The sequence below is a fragment of the Brassica napus genome, chromosome C4 (genome assembly GCF_020379485.1).
Source record: "Brassica napus cultivar Da-Ae chromosome C4, Da-Ae, whole genome shotgun sequence".
Lineage (NCBI taxonomy): Eukaryota > Viridiplantae > Streptophyta > Magnoliopsida > Brassicales > Brassicaceae > Brassica > Brassica napus.
The window spans coordinates 60,350,209-60,364,387 of record NC_063447.1 but is presented as its reverse complement, the minus strand read 5'-3'; the positions used below and the strand labels follow the sequence as shown (position 1 = coordinate 60,364,387).

Genomic DNA, 14,179 nt, shown 5'->3' with positions numbered 1-14,179 from the left:
TCTGTTTAAGGAATAACAAAATTGTATTGAGATTAGTGGTTACTGCTTAGCAAATAATTTACTGTTTAATCTATAGCTTATAATTTCAAAAGAAATGTAGAAGATATAGAAATAGAGCTATTAATTTTAAGAACTACTTCATTACATGTTAAATAGAGCACTGGTTTAGAACTTCCGTTATATGCAATGACATTGGTTTGGTTTCACCTGGATTTGATCTGTAAGAACATTATGCTAGTAGTTATGGGTGCTTAGTGCCGGCCCTGAGCATGTGCTCAGAGTGCGTTTGCACTCGGTCCCCTTTTGTCTTTTATTTTTACAAAAGAAATTAGGGCCCTATTTTATATAAAGCACATGTTTAGGGTCTTCTTTTAAAAATCATGTTTGAATTTTATTTTTTATTCATATAATTGAGAGAGAGTACATAATTTCATATTGAATTAAAGTTAAGATTAATTAGGGGACACGTGACGACTTGTCAAATTTGTCCTGCAGCAACAGAAAGGATTTTTCCTTTCCCTTGGAACACACACTCCCCCCAATTTGAATCCGAGAGATTCACAATGGGCAGTACAATCCTTGTCCTTAGGACAACTGCCATAATCATGTGGTTCACAGTCTTTCTCACCTGTTTAGCTCATAAAAAGTTAATAACATATATTTTTGATAAAAAAGTTAATAATATTTTAAAATAAAAAAAACAATACAATTTACTAATAACTTGCAATAACATAAAAATATAACATGCAATTCTTATTTAAAATATATTTTTTGGATTTTAAGATAAAGATTTCATTTTGTTAAAGGGTTTAAAAGATAATACCTGAAACCGTAGAGATAAATGTGAGAGTAAGCATGGCCATCAACAAAGGTAGCAGAAGAGATGCAAATTTCTTGGTTGCCATTAGTTATGTTTTTATAGGTTGCACCAACTTGTTATCTTGATGTCTTCTTGCAAAGAAAATAAAACGTACAGAAAAGAAACATATTCAATTTCGAGATTAGAATAAATTCTTGGTAAAAGAGATGCAAGTTTTGGGGAAATGCTTACGATGAGTATGAACTGACTATAAAACTTCTTGGCTTCTATATTTAATGTTGCTGCTTTTTATGAACTGGTCATTGTATGGTCATCATGTAAGTGCTATATATATACAAACTTCCGTATCTTTTGTTACCAAAAAAAAAATCGTCCGTATCTTTTATAAAGCATATTATCTAATTTTTCCATATGAAAAACTTTGAACACAAATTTGGTCAACGAAATTATTATTTATCATATAATAGAGAAAATAACTAGGATATCACTAAAAAAGTTTTTGTCGCAAATATAGTCTCTAAGAATAAAAATGATCAAAATAGCACTTAATGTTTTATCAAAAGAGATAAATATACACTTATACCCCAGGTAAATTAATTTAGACATTAAGGTTTAGAGTTAAGGGATGGGGTTTAGAATTTATGATTTAGGGTTTAGGGTTTAGGATTTATAGTTTAAGGGTGGGGTTTAGGGTTTAGAGTTAAGGGTGGGGTTTAGGATTTAGGGTTTAGGGTTTAGGGTTTAGGGTTTAGGGTTTATGGTTTAGAGTCTCTAAGAATAAAAATGATCAAAATAGCACTTAATGTTTTATCAAAAGAGATAAATATACACTTATACCCCAGGTAAATTAATTTAGACATTAAGGTTTAGAGTTAAGGGATGGGGTTTAGAATTTATGATTTAGGGTTTAGGGTTTAGGATTTATAGTTTAAGGGTGGGGTTTAGGGTTTAGAGTTAAGGGTGGGGTTTAGGATTTAGGGTTTAGGGTTTAGGGTTTATGGTTTAGAGTTTAGGTTTTATGATTTAGAGTTGGGGAGTGGAGTTTTGGGATAAGATTTCAAATTTTGGAAAAGTGCTATTTTGGAGATTTGCCCCGTATAATAAATTGTTTTTGGCTATTTCATAATAAGACTTTGACTGTTTCATAATAAGACTTTGACTGTAATTATTATTCTCTGGGTTTATATTTTATAAGAGGTTTATTCAATTTAGGATCTAAAAAGATTTAAATATTAATGAACTTACATGACTTTATGACTTTGGTGAATTAGGGAAAAATACTATATTTTATTATCAAAATTCTTTGTAAATTCCTTTTTTTTTTGTCAATATTTTCACTCACTTAAAAGTTAAAACTATAAGAACCATCTATCTAATCTATTAAAACATAAGTACAAATAAAAACTAATCCTAAAACTTTTTTTTTAATTAACCTTAAGACTTACAAATTATTTACAAGTACCGCCACAAAAGTAATTAATATATATAGCTTTATGTATTCTTCTACAATAATTAAATAAAAATAATTTATCATTAATGCTTTACGAAATCTAACTTTCCTCACTTTGCATTTCCTAAAACAATTATAACTTGCTAGCTTATATTTTACCAATCTTAAATTATATTTTACCAATCCGAAATTGTAAAGTTAATTAAATGGACCACGTACATAGTAGAATGTGTTTTAATTTAAAAAAATTTGCATACTCAAACTCAGTATGAACCATCGTCAATTTCGTTTAAAATTTTGTTACAATAAAAAATATATGGTTGGAAAAAAAATCTGAATCCAAAAAATGAATCAAATCCAATCCACAAAAGTAGTACCGAACTTTGATCAAAATCGGTTAGATATCCAAACATGTTCAAAATTTTGGTATCTAGAGAACCGGAACCGAATCTGATATGAACCCAAATATTTCGGATATCCGAATATATTCGAACCAGATTTATATACTTAAATATATTAATTATTTATAAATTTAATATCTAAAAAATATACAAAATATATAAGATGTTCTTAAGTTGTCTAAAATACTTGGAAATATATAAAAATAGTTAAAAGTATATGTTTAAAATAGCTAAACAATACTCAAAATACCAAAAAGACTTAAGATATCTATTGATTTCCTATCCAAATATTTAAGGTAAACCAATTTTTATGTTAAGTTTAAGTATTTTGACATATTTTTTTGATCAACTTTTTTTTTTGATCAACAAGTATTTTGGCATATATTATTCAAATTTATATGTTATATAGTATTTTTATTTAGATTTTGAGAAATTTAAAGTATATATGAACTTTAATTTGTTTTAAAAAAATGAATGGGTTATCTAAACTCAAACCCAAACCGAACCTGCAAAGATCCGAACCGAACCCGCAAAGATCCAAACCGAACCAAATGATACATGAATGCCTATTCCTAATCAATGAAAAAAGGTTTATTGAAAACAAAAATATGTATTGTTTATAGTATTTAAATACAAAATATTTTAAAAACTCACTCCGTGCGGAGCTCAAATTATCATCTATTATACATTTAATGATAAGAAAATCGAGTATAAGAAACGAATATTCTAAATATTAATTTTCTAATGCTGCCATATAAATGAAGAAAGATAACAATTTTTCAATTAAATTATGTATTCTTTACAAACAATATATGATGTATATATATATATTAATTATTGGATATCGATAATGGAAATGAAAAATCTGAATAAATTTTTTTTTTTTTTGAAACTGCCTCATAAACGAAATATATATATAGGGGGTGACTGGTAGTTGCTTTAGGTGCTGTCTACAGCTCTATTTATTTCTACAGTACCAAATTCAGAGCAATCAAGCTTTAATTTTTTTTTTTAAACCATAGCTCTTGAAATAACCTACAGCTGTACAAGTGTTCTGCAGAACCAAATATCCAAAGCATTTTTTTAGTGATTTCCATAAAATTTTACAGCAATAAAATCTAAAGCCACAGCAAAAAGTCTACAAATTTTTTTTACAACAAAAATTTTAAAGTTACAGTCATTACCAATCGGACCAATAATCTTTTAATTCGAATATCCTTTTTGGTAAACTACTAAATCTCCCTATTCCAAATATTCAGTTGAGATGCAGCTACATACTCGGGAAACACATATACACACACACGTATATATATACTATCCATCATCTTAATCTAAGAATATTCACCGAACACATAAATTTTTGAGCAAAAAAATTGACTCTTTTAAAAAATGTAAAACCATTTAAAAGTGGATGGTGAATGTAAGTGAAATAGTTTCACTCATGGAATCAAAACATCAGCTACGAAGAAGAGGCAATTAACTTTAACAAATAATTTTTCTTTAAAATTTCCATTTAGTAAATTTAGAAGAAAATATTTTAAATCTATTCAAAGATATTTTGATTATTTATTACTCATATCTAAAAATGTAGAAGACACATGTAAATATTAATTTATATAATATATGAATTAAATATAAAATAATATTTCAAATTTTTTATTTTACGCATGTTTTCATATGAAAAATAATCCAATCCAAATTCAATAAAATATATATTATAAAAATGAATAATACAATTTATGGTTTGAAAAAAAATTTAATACATTTATGCTATAAAATTGTTGTGTTCAAAATGTCATATTAAAAAATTACTTATAATCCAGTACGAATTATATAAAACAATTACTAATCAATATAAATTAAATCAAACATCCGTGCGGATGCATGGCTCCAACTCTAGTATTACTATATTTTAGCTAACTGGAATTTCGACCAAATTCCTTTAATATCACTATTTTAAAATAAAAATTTAAAATCCATCTGAAAGTAATGAAAAGTAATGAGTCTTAATTATGTTTTTAATTTTATAGTTGTTTATTTGATTCTCACCGAGTTCGTTTAAAATTATTTTCTCTAAATCAATTATATTAGTTATTTTCTTTTTATTGTGTTTGATGAGTTTTACTATCCTTACAAGATTAAGAGCCACGCCTTGCGCAGAATGAACATTATATATAAAAATTATTTTATATATTCTATATTTTACATATTATGAAATAATAAATATATATTGAACAATTGAAAATTCTGTAGCTATTACATATATAATTAAATTGGTGCAAACATATAAATAAATTTTATTAATCCACACAATTTTTTTTATTTGCTAAAATATATAATTAAATTTAAAGGATATTAACATATATAATATATTTTTAATGTTAATGACTATTAAATGATACTTTCTACTCATATGGTTTTTGATCATTTGTATATTTTATATCACAAATTTTTGAACTACTAATAACAAAATTTTCATTGCGGGATCAATTGTTTTAGTAATTTATAATTTTTAAAAAAATTAAGTTGTCATTGTTTGTTCAAAGCTTTTATCAAAAAAATGGTTCAAAGTAAATTTTGAAATTTAAATATTTATGTATTTTATATGGTCTATGGTATATAGTTTAATCTTAAAATTAATTAAATTACAGTTTTATGTATTTTTGTAATCATTTGTATTTTTGGCATAACAAAATTTTAAACCATGAATCACAAAATTTGAATGTGAAACTTTTAACAGTTGTAGTAATTTATACTCGTTTTTGAAAATTCAAAATATAGCATATACATAAAATTTAAATTTTTATTAAATGGTTAATGTAGCTATTTAATTTATTTTAATAGTCTAAAATTAAACAAATATGATAGAAGATACAATAATTTTATCAAATCTTTAATATTCAAAATCATTAATTGTTATATATACTTTAACCACATTAGGAAATTTTGTAACTTTTATTTTAAAAATAATAAAGAACATTAATAGTGAATTTATGGTTTGTTTAATAAAAACTTATTATATAATTAGATGGACCAACTTATTTTTTTTAATCGTTATAAGAATCATCTTAGTGATGACAGGTGGTTACAAAAAAAGTTGTAATGTTTTTCAATTAACATGTAGCGGATTTTGCTCCAATGCTTTTTTATCTCTCATTTTCTTTTCATGAAATTCATTTTTTTGATTGTTTAAATTTTAAAAATAATAATTTGGAAAAAGAAGAGTAAAATATAATAAGATTCATAACATGTGATTCACACTGAACAATTTTGTTTTCACTCTGAAGAAAAAGAGACAACTAATCTTTTAATTCACTTTCAATTATAGTACACTATCCTTTGGCTGGCTATTAATAACAGGCTTTCTACGGGAGATAGAATGAGGCAATGGGGAATAACTCAAGGATGTGAACTATGTGGAGAAAGATATGAGACAAGAGATCACCTTTTCTTTGCTTGTTCCTACTCATACACTGTATGGGAGAACCTCGCTCAGAGACTTGTAGACAACAACATTAATCTGGATTGGCAGTGGACAGTGCAGCGCTTGCAGAGAATGGGTGGGCAAGGGAATAGATCCTTGCTTGGCAAGACTTTTGTTTCAGACATTAGTTTACCATATATGGAGGGAGAGAAACGGAAGGAGGCATCAACGAAGCAGAACTTCAACGGAGCAACTGACCAGAGTCATTGACAAAGCCATGAGGAATAGGATTTGTTCTCTCAAGTATAGATCAGATCATAAGATGGGTGGGTTACTGGAAAGATGGTTTCAAATTTCGATTTAGATTTAGATTTCTATTTTTCAGATAAGAAATTTATTTACGTAGTAGAGGGTTGATATGTAAATAACATTCTTTTTGATAGATCAATAAATTTGAAATTTCATCAAAAAAAATTATAGTACACTATCTTCTTTGTGTAACTCCATGTAATCAGGTAAATTTTCAAAATCTATGAAGTTCTAAATTTTCTTTTCATTTGAACTAAAGGATCATGCAAACCCAAATCTAAAGATACGGAATTCCAAAAACCTATGTTGATCAAACTCATTTTCCAATCGGTAATTGCATAGGCTAGTCACAAGTCATATCTTGCAGCACATCTAAAAATTAACAAGGAGTTCACAAGACCAGTGGTACGGCTCATGCAGCTAAGTTTTCGGCCTTGGGGTCATATTTTCTATTCTCTCTGTTTTGGGCTTGTGTACGTAAGTCCATTAGAGTTTTTGAGTTCTGTTTTTCTATTTTTGTTATTCTTTTTTATTATTTTGCAATGTATATTTTAAAAACAACAACAATAATAATAATATGAAAGCCATCATAAACAACATTTATACGTTATATGTATATGAATTTTGGTGTTTGACACAAAATATAACATTTTTTTATCAATAATTGTTTAGACTACGACGTGGGGCATCTTCTACTTATATGTCAAGGCATATTCATCTGATTTGTGGTGTTTGATTTACAAAATTTAATCTTATTGATCAGTTATTGTTTAGTCGCTAGCTTGGTTGTTAATTATTTGTTCAGTCTAGATTCAGCTTATCGTCCGAACCCACTTCCACAAACGTGGGCTTACCTCAGATCCTCTCCTGTCCTAAACACAACCCAAAGTTTCAGGCTTTGGATTTGCCACGTGTGAAAAATGTTAACTTTTCATCGGCGTTTAGACTGGCCTCTACAAAAAAAAACATAATAGGGCACGTGAAGATTGGCGTTTAAATATACTTAAATTTGTTGTCTTTTTATTATTTAAACTAAATTTACTAAATTTTTTTTTTAATAACCCATAAATTCTATTAATCAATACTAGTTGATTTTTCTATAAATATTTATAAAGTGAGTATACAATAATCATTGATTGATATTTACTTTTAATTTAAATTAATTTATAATTTGTATTTATATTTTTTATTAATAATATTATACTACTTTAATTAGACATATAATATTAGATATGTTATATATGGTCGGCTTTGTTATTTTTACAGTCAATTTAGCTATTTTTAGATATATTGGATTCTTTGAATTTAACTATAAAATTTATTCTAAATATATTAAAATTTTGATTAATTTTATTATTTTCATTTAAGTTGTTTGTTGTTTTAGATATGTAAATATATTTTAGGAAGATTATGACTTAAGATATATTATGCTTCGAATGAAATAAATATTAAAAAAAAATTTAATAATGATAAAATATAATACATATACCTCGTTAAAGTATATAGTGTTATGCTATTTTGAAATATTTTGTAGTTATTTGTTCTTAGAATTTATTTTTAGTTTTTTATACCTCTTAAAAATAAGCACTAAAAATGTGTGACTGTTTTTGAGAAATTATATTATATAAGTAAAATATAATTTATATATTTTTGCTATAATTTAAAGATATTAGTCAACTATATATATATAAAAATAAATAAAATATTTCAGTAATATTTGTAAACTATATTAAACATATATTAGTTTATGTTATTATTTTATGTAATCATCTAAGAAAATAAATAGATATATAAAAAATATTTCTATTACTTTGAAAATATTTTTTTATTGTTTAAAATAAATAATATTTATTTTTCTAATATCAAGATTATTTGTGTGAATTTTTTTTTTATGAAATCACATTATATAAAAATATCTCTTTTCTTCTAAGAAAATCTAGATATAAGAAATTATTTTACTACCTAGAAGTATATTTTATGTTATTAAAAATATTTTTTAAATGGAATATAACTATTTTGTGAACTTTCGTTTTTAATGAAATCATATTATATATACATATGTTTTGTTTTTAAATTTGTTTTTATACTCTACAAAATTTTCCTTTTATTATATATGTTATTTAGAGAAATAAAAAAGGAAAGTAAATAAAAAAATAGTATTCAAATGTAAATTTTAATTCATTAAGGATATCTTGGTAATTAACCGCCGTGAGAATTAACGTGAGCGCGACACGTAAGAAACTGACTTCTCAAATAATATTATAGAGATAGATTCTATTTTCAGTACAACCTATAATTTAACATCAGTTTTTGTAAATAAATAAGAATATAATGAAAATATGTAATTTAATTTAAAAATACCTAATTTTTAGAAAAAAACAAATAGAAAAAATTCATGAACACAAAAGAGAAGAGAAATCTATTTTTCGTTTCGTCAAACTGAGACTAATGAAAATAAAATAAAAATATTAATCTTAATATTTTATTTTTCTCTACCACCAAAATTAAAGTTAGATCCGAAAATGATACAAAAATCAAAACTAATGATTAATACATTATCAAATAAGGATTAAAAAAGTTTGAAGCTTGATATAAAAATAGAGCAATAGAAATCTAGTGAAAATACATAATATAATTTGAGCTCAGTGAAAAATTTAGTCAACAAATAATAATTTAGGAAAAATTAAATAATATAATTTTAAAATACCAGATTTCAAGAATAAATGGAGAAATCTATACAGACAAAAAGGAAAAAGAAAACTGAATCACCATAGTTCAATTGGTGAAACACCTCCCATCTGACACTCTTATATCCCGAGTTCGATGCCACCTTGACCCCTAATTTTATTTTAAACCATTTTACAAACAAAAAAGGAAAAAAAATCATCTACAGTATTTTTTTGACATTTCATCAATTCTAAGCAAAAAAAAAAAAGTTAATATCATCCGACTTGCTTTTTTGGACACTAAACTCAAGTTTAAAGAAATTAACAAAAACAAAATGATGAAAACCACAACCAAGGATTAATAAATAATTAAAATAAATACTTTACTAAAATCAGTTTGATTAAAATAAGATAATATAACAACTGAAACGACAAATAATTTAGTGAGAATACATAATACAGCTTGAGTTTGGTGCAAAATTTAGTCAACAAATAATAATTTAATAAAAATACATAAATTAATCCAAATATGTATAAACTTTTAAGAATAAATAGAAAAAATCATAAGAACAAGTAAAGAAAAGAAATGCAATTACGTTTTCTTTTTTTAACATTTCATCACCCAGAGAAACCGAAAACAAAAATGATTTCTAACAAATCTTTTTTTTTTGTTTTGTGGTTACCAAACTTAAAATTAAAAATGATGAAAAAAACATACAACCAATGATTAATACATAATCAAAACATTTCTCTTAAAAAAAAAGATCTAACAAATGAAACAATTGAAAATACCATAGACAATACCATCACTAAATCATCCAGACACTCCTAAAAGAAAAAAAAAAGTATCAAAATACCGCCTCTTACACTTTGAAATTAAAGTAAACTAGAATGCGATCCACGCTATGCGCGGTTAAATTTCACTTTTATGTCTTTTTATTAATTTATTTATGAGATATACTGATATTTAAAATTTGTGTATATTTTGGTACTTGAACTTATTTTATGGGGAGAACTTTTCCGGTTTTATTATGATAGTCTAATCAATTAAACATGTTTCAAATTTTTGGTTTATATTTTGTTTTATATTTCTTGGATATAATGATTTTTCTTCACATGTATAAATATAGCAAATTTTCAAAAAAAAATATAAGTTGTTGTTATAACATATAACTATAAAGATAAATATATTGAAAACTTTTGTTAACATATAACTATAAGCATCAATATATTGAAAAAATTTTATTTACAAAATATATAGATTAACCAATATTTTTTTGGTCTTAATAATTTGAAAAATACTCTATAATTAGTTTCAATTTTGATAAATACACCTTCTTTTTTATTTTTGGAAAAATACGCTTTACTAAATATGAAAAGACATTTTTATCCAAATTAGAAATTTCAGCAATTAAAATATAAATTCGAAATTAGTAATAATAGTATTATTGTTTATGTTTAAGATAAATCTGTCCTGAGATAGATATATTATTGTATTTTTTTAGAATAACAAGGATATTATGAAAAAAACAAATTATGATTTGTTTTGATTTTATCATGAAGTTTCTATGAATAGTTTTTTGGATAGAAAGAAGTTGCCCGACTACTCATTCTTTATACAAAAAATCACATCATCGTCTCCAAACATATTCATTCTTGTGACAAGCTATTTTCTTTCCGTTTTGAGTGACTACTTTTTTTCTCATTGATTTGAAATCAAAACAAGTCTGGTTCAGTCCAACGACATGGAAACTGAAACAATAGAAGGGAAAGAAAAAAAAAAGAAATATATCACATAACTGTGCAGCACTCTTGAACCGGTCAAAAGAGCTAACTGTCTTGAAGATCTCATTGTGCAAGTCCGGGTAGTCAAGAAGATTTTGGAGAGCTTCTGAACTTGGGCTGAGAACATTCCCATTACAACTCTGTTCCAATGTTTTTTCGGACAAAAACTCTGTTTCAATGTAAATTGAAAAGATCATCAGCTGCCCAACAATTGGCTTGAAGCTCTGTTACCATTCAACAACGACGTACTCGAGAAGGCTCTACGACTATGCACTCGAGCAGCTCCTATGAAGTCATGCACGATCCAAGACCCACCACTGTGTTGAGAATTATTAATCCACGAGACGGCCACATTATTGTTATGAAGAGGCCATGCAACAACAACGACGTAACTGTTTAGTTTATGTTGACGCTTTTAGGAAAATGAAAGCAATCGTTTGATTCTTATAGTTTACGAATGTCTCATTTAAATTGTTAGATAGACATAAAGTACATGATCGAAAATAAATGATGGAAAAGGAAAGGCATATGAAGAACAGATACATAACAACAGTTTGAAATCAAAGAAAAAAAATGTTGTTGTTTGAGATTACTTTCATCTGTGTATGATAGAATTGGAAGAAAACGTCAAAACTCTAGCTTATTTTTTCTGAAGGAGACGAGACACCTCTAGCTTATTTTTTTCATAAAATAAAAAAAAATTAAGATGGTGTGTATATATGATAAAGATTTTTTTTAAACAATCTTATATTCTTGTTGAAACTGTTTATTTAAATATTAAATAAATTCTGATGATAAAAAATGATAATGATATTAAATATTCAGATTGGATAATTTAGTAAATTCAAATATGGATAAGTGCATTTTCCAAAAAACTTAAATAATGGTGTAGTTTTCAAATTAAAATCTTATGTAAGTGTATTTTTCCAAATTTTCCCTAAATTTATTAGATATACACAAAAAAACTGTATTATTCTTTATTATTGATATATAGTTTTTGATAGGGGTGGACATTCTGGTACTCACTCGGGTTCAGTTTGGGTATATTAGTATTTTGTTTGAGGTTAAAGTTTTTAGCCCCATTCGTGTATTTATAGATTTTTGTTTGGGTTCAATTAGGATCTTTAGGGTTCGGTTCGGGTTCGGATAACCCGTTTAAATTATTTTAAAAAACTTTAAATTAATTATATACTTTAAATTTTCCCAAAATCTAAAACAAAGTAATATATTACATATAAATTTGAATTATGTATGCCAAAATACCTAAACTTAACAAATAAATCGATTTAGCTTGAATTTTGGGTAGAGAATCAATATATATTTCAAGATTTTTGAGTATTGTTTAGCTATTTTAGACATTTAATTTTGATTATTTTTATATATTTTCAAGTATTTTGGATAATTTAAAGATATCTTATATATTTTAGATATTTTGTATATATTAAATCTAAAAATAATTAATATATTTAGGTATATAAATCTATTTTGGATGCACTCGGATACCCAAAATATTTTGGTTCGGGTTTGGTTATGGTTCTCTAGATGCCAAAATTTTAAACTTTTTTGGATATTTAAGCTATTCGATTCGGATTCTGTAATACTTTTTCGGATCGGATTTGGTTCTATTTTTTGGATTCGGATATTTTTCCCATCCCTAATTTTTGAGAAAGTAATATTGAGGTATGTAAAATCTGGTATGGCATATCCTTTTTTGTTGTAGAGCAATAGATGGCTACGATTTTTTCCTTAGAAACTATTTAAATAAATATTATTTAGGCATATAGTTATTCAAAAGATCTATTTAGTTTCTAGATTTGATATCGTTTTGAAATTGGTTAGAGAATATTCAAACTTGGAGATTTTAGTCTAAAGTTTATTAGATATACAGCTATTTTGGAATTTGAAATATATTAAATAAAAATTAAGAGTTTTTGATTAAACCAAACGTATGAATAATTTTTTTTTAATGGTAGTATGATTGTAGGATATGGAATTTGATTATGGTGTTTGATAGGTGCCTATCTTATTGAGTATGGTGTGTGGCAATACATGCATTCAACTGAATAGAAGCACTGACTCAGGCTAGGTCCAGCTTGTTCATACGAAAGGTCAAGTTGAAGACTCTTGCCGAGCAATGTGTACATTAGATGAAACGTGTGTTTAAAAGTAAGTGATATGAATATATTCATTATTTGTATATGATAAATGAAGTTTGGTTTATATCAACGTCTGTTTACATTAATTTTTTGGTTAAGATTAAGTATTTATTAAGGGTGGGCTAACATCTATAAAAAAGATAAAGTTATGAAAGACTCCAAATTGAAATGACAACTTTTGCATAGTAGATAGAAAATAGAACCCTAAATTAATAGATTAGATGGTTACAAAATCTAGAACAGTCCTACAAATAACGCATAAGAACATACATCATAGTGGATGTCTGGATGACGTAAAAGAAATCAAGCAAAAAAAAACAACTGCACCACTTAGATAAAAATAAAACATTATCACAGCTATGTAATTATTCAATTTAGTCAACCGCAACGTCTAAATCTCTCAATAGTGTAACTACCTATAGAAGCAAAAATCACATAAATAATTATTCACAAAAATATATAACCAATTCTTTAAAGCTATACATATATCGATCCAAACACTTAAAATAGTTTTTAATATAGTGAGTTTTCCACAGTTCAAAAAAAAAAAAACGGTGAGTTTTCCATAACAATACTTAGACTGCAATTTGTTCAAAAAAAAAATTACTAATCCCTCAGTTCCATTTTAGAAGAGGTGTATTCAATTTAGGATCTGGAAATATTTGAAAATGAATAAATTTACATGACATTATGACTTTGGTGAATTAGAAAAACTTACTATATGATTTGTTGTTAAACTCTTTGCAAATACTATGATTTACATGACTTTGGTGAACTAGGGAAAAATACGATGATCTATAAGAGACTATAACTGATGAAGAATTCAAAAAGGCAAGTTCATTATGTACTTACCTTGCAAACACATAGTGGAGATTGGAGAATAAACCATAATGGAGAGACTCCGTAAATAGAAAAACATCATCTAATTATTTAAAGTTAAAAGATTAAAAAGGAAATGCAAAACAAGTAAGCATCTGAAAGCAAGAATCTCCCGCAATGCACCACATCAATATTCAAATTCATTAGTTTTGTTCTCTCAATTGTGAACACTTAAACTCTCAATCATAATTTGTTTAATTATTATTTATTAAAATGTTATAATTTATTTATTAATACTGTTTTAGTGACCTTTAAATGTATACTTTATTTGTAATTTTTTAATGGTTTA

General features: G+C 25.8%; 1 long non-coding RNA gene across 1 annotated transcript; it reads right to left on the bottom strand.

Moving 5' to 3' along the window:
* Window positions 1-383: 383 nt before the first annotated feature.
* On the bottom strand, window positions 384-1,124 carry LOC106351334. Its single transcript, XR_007322678.1, has 3 exons — window positions 1,052-1,124; window positions 824-948; window positions 384-628 (listed from the first exon to the last, which is right to left on the bottom strand). It is a non-coding gene; the product is annotated as an uncharacterized LOC106351334 (long non-coding RNA).
* Window positions 1,125-14,179: the final 13,055 nt, after the last annotated feature.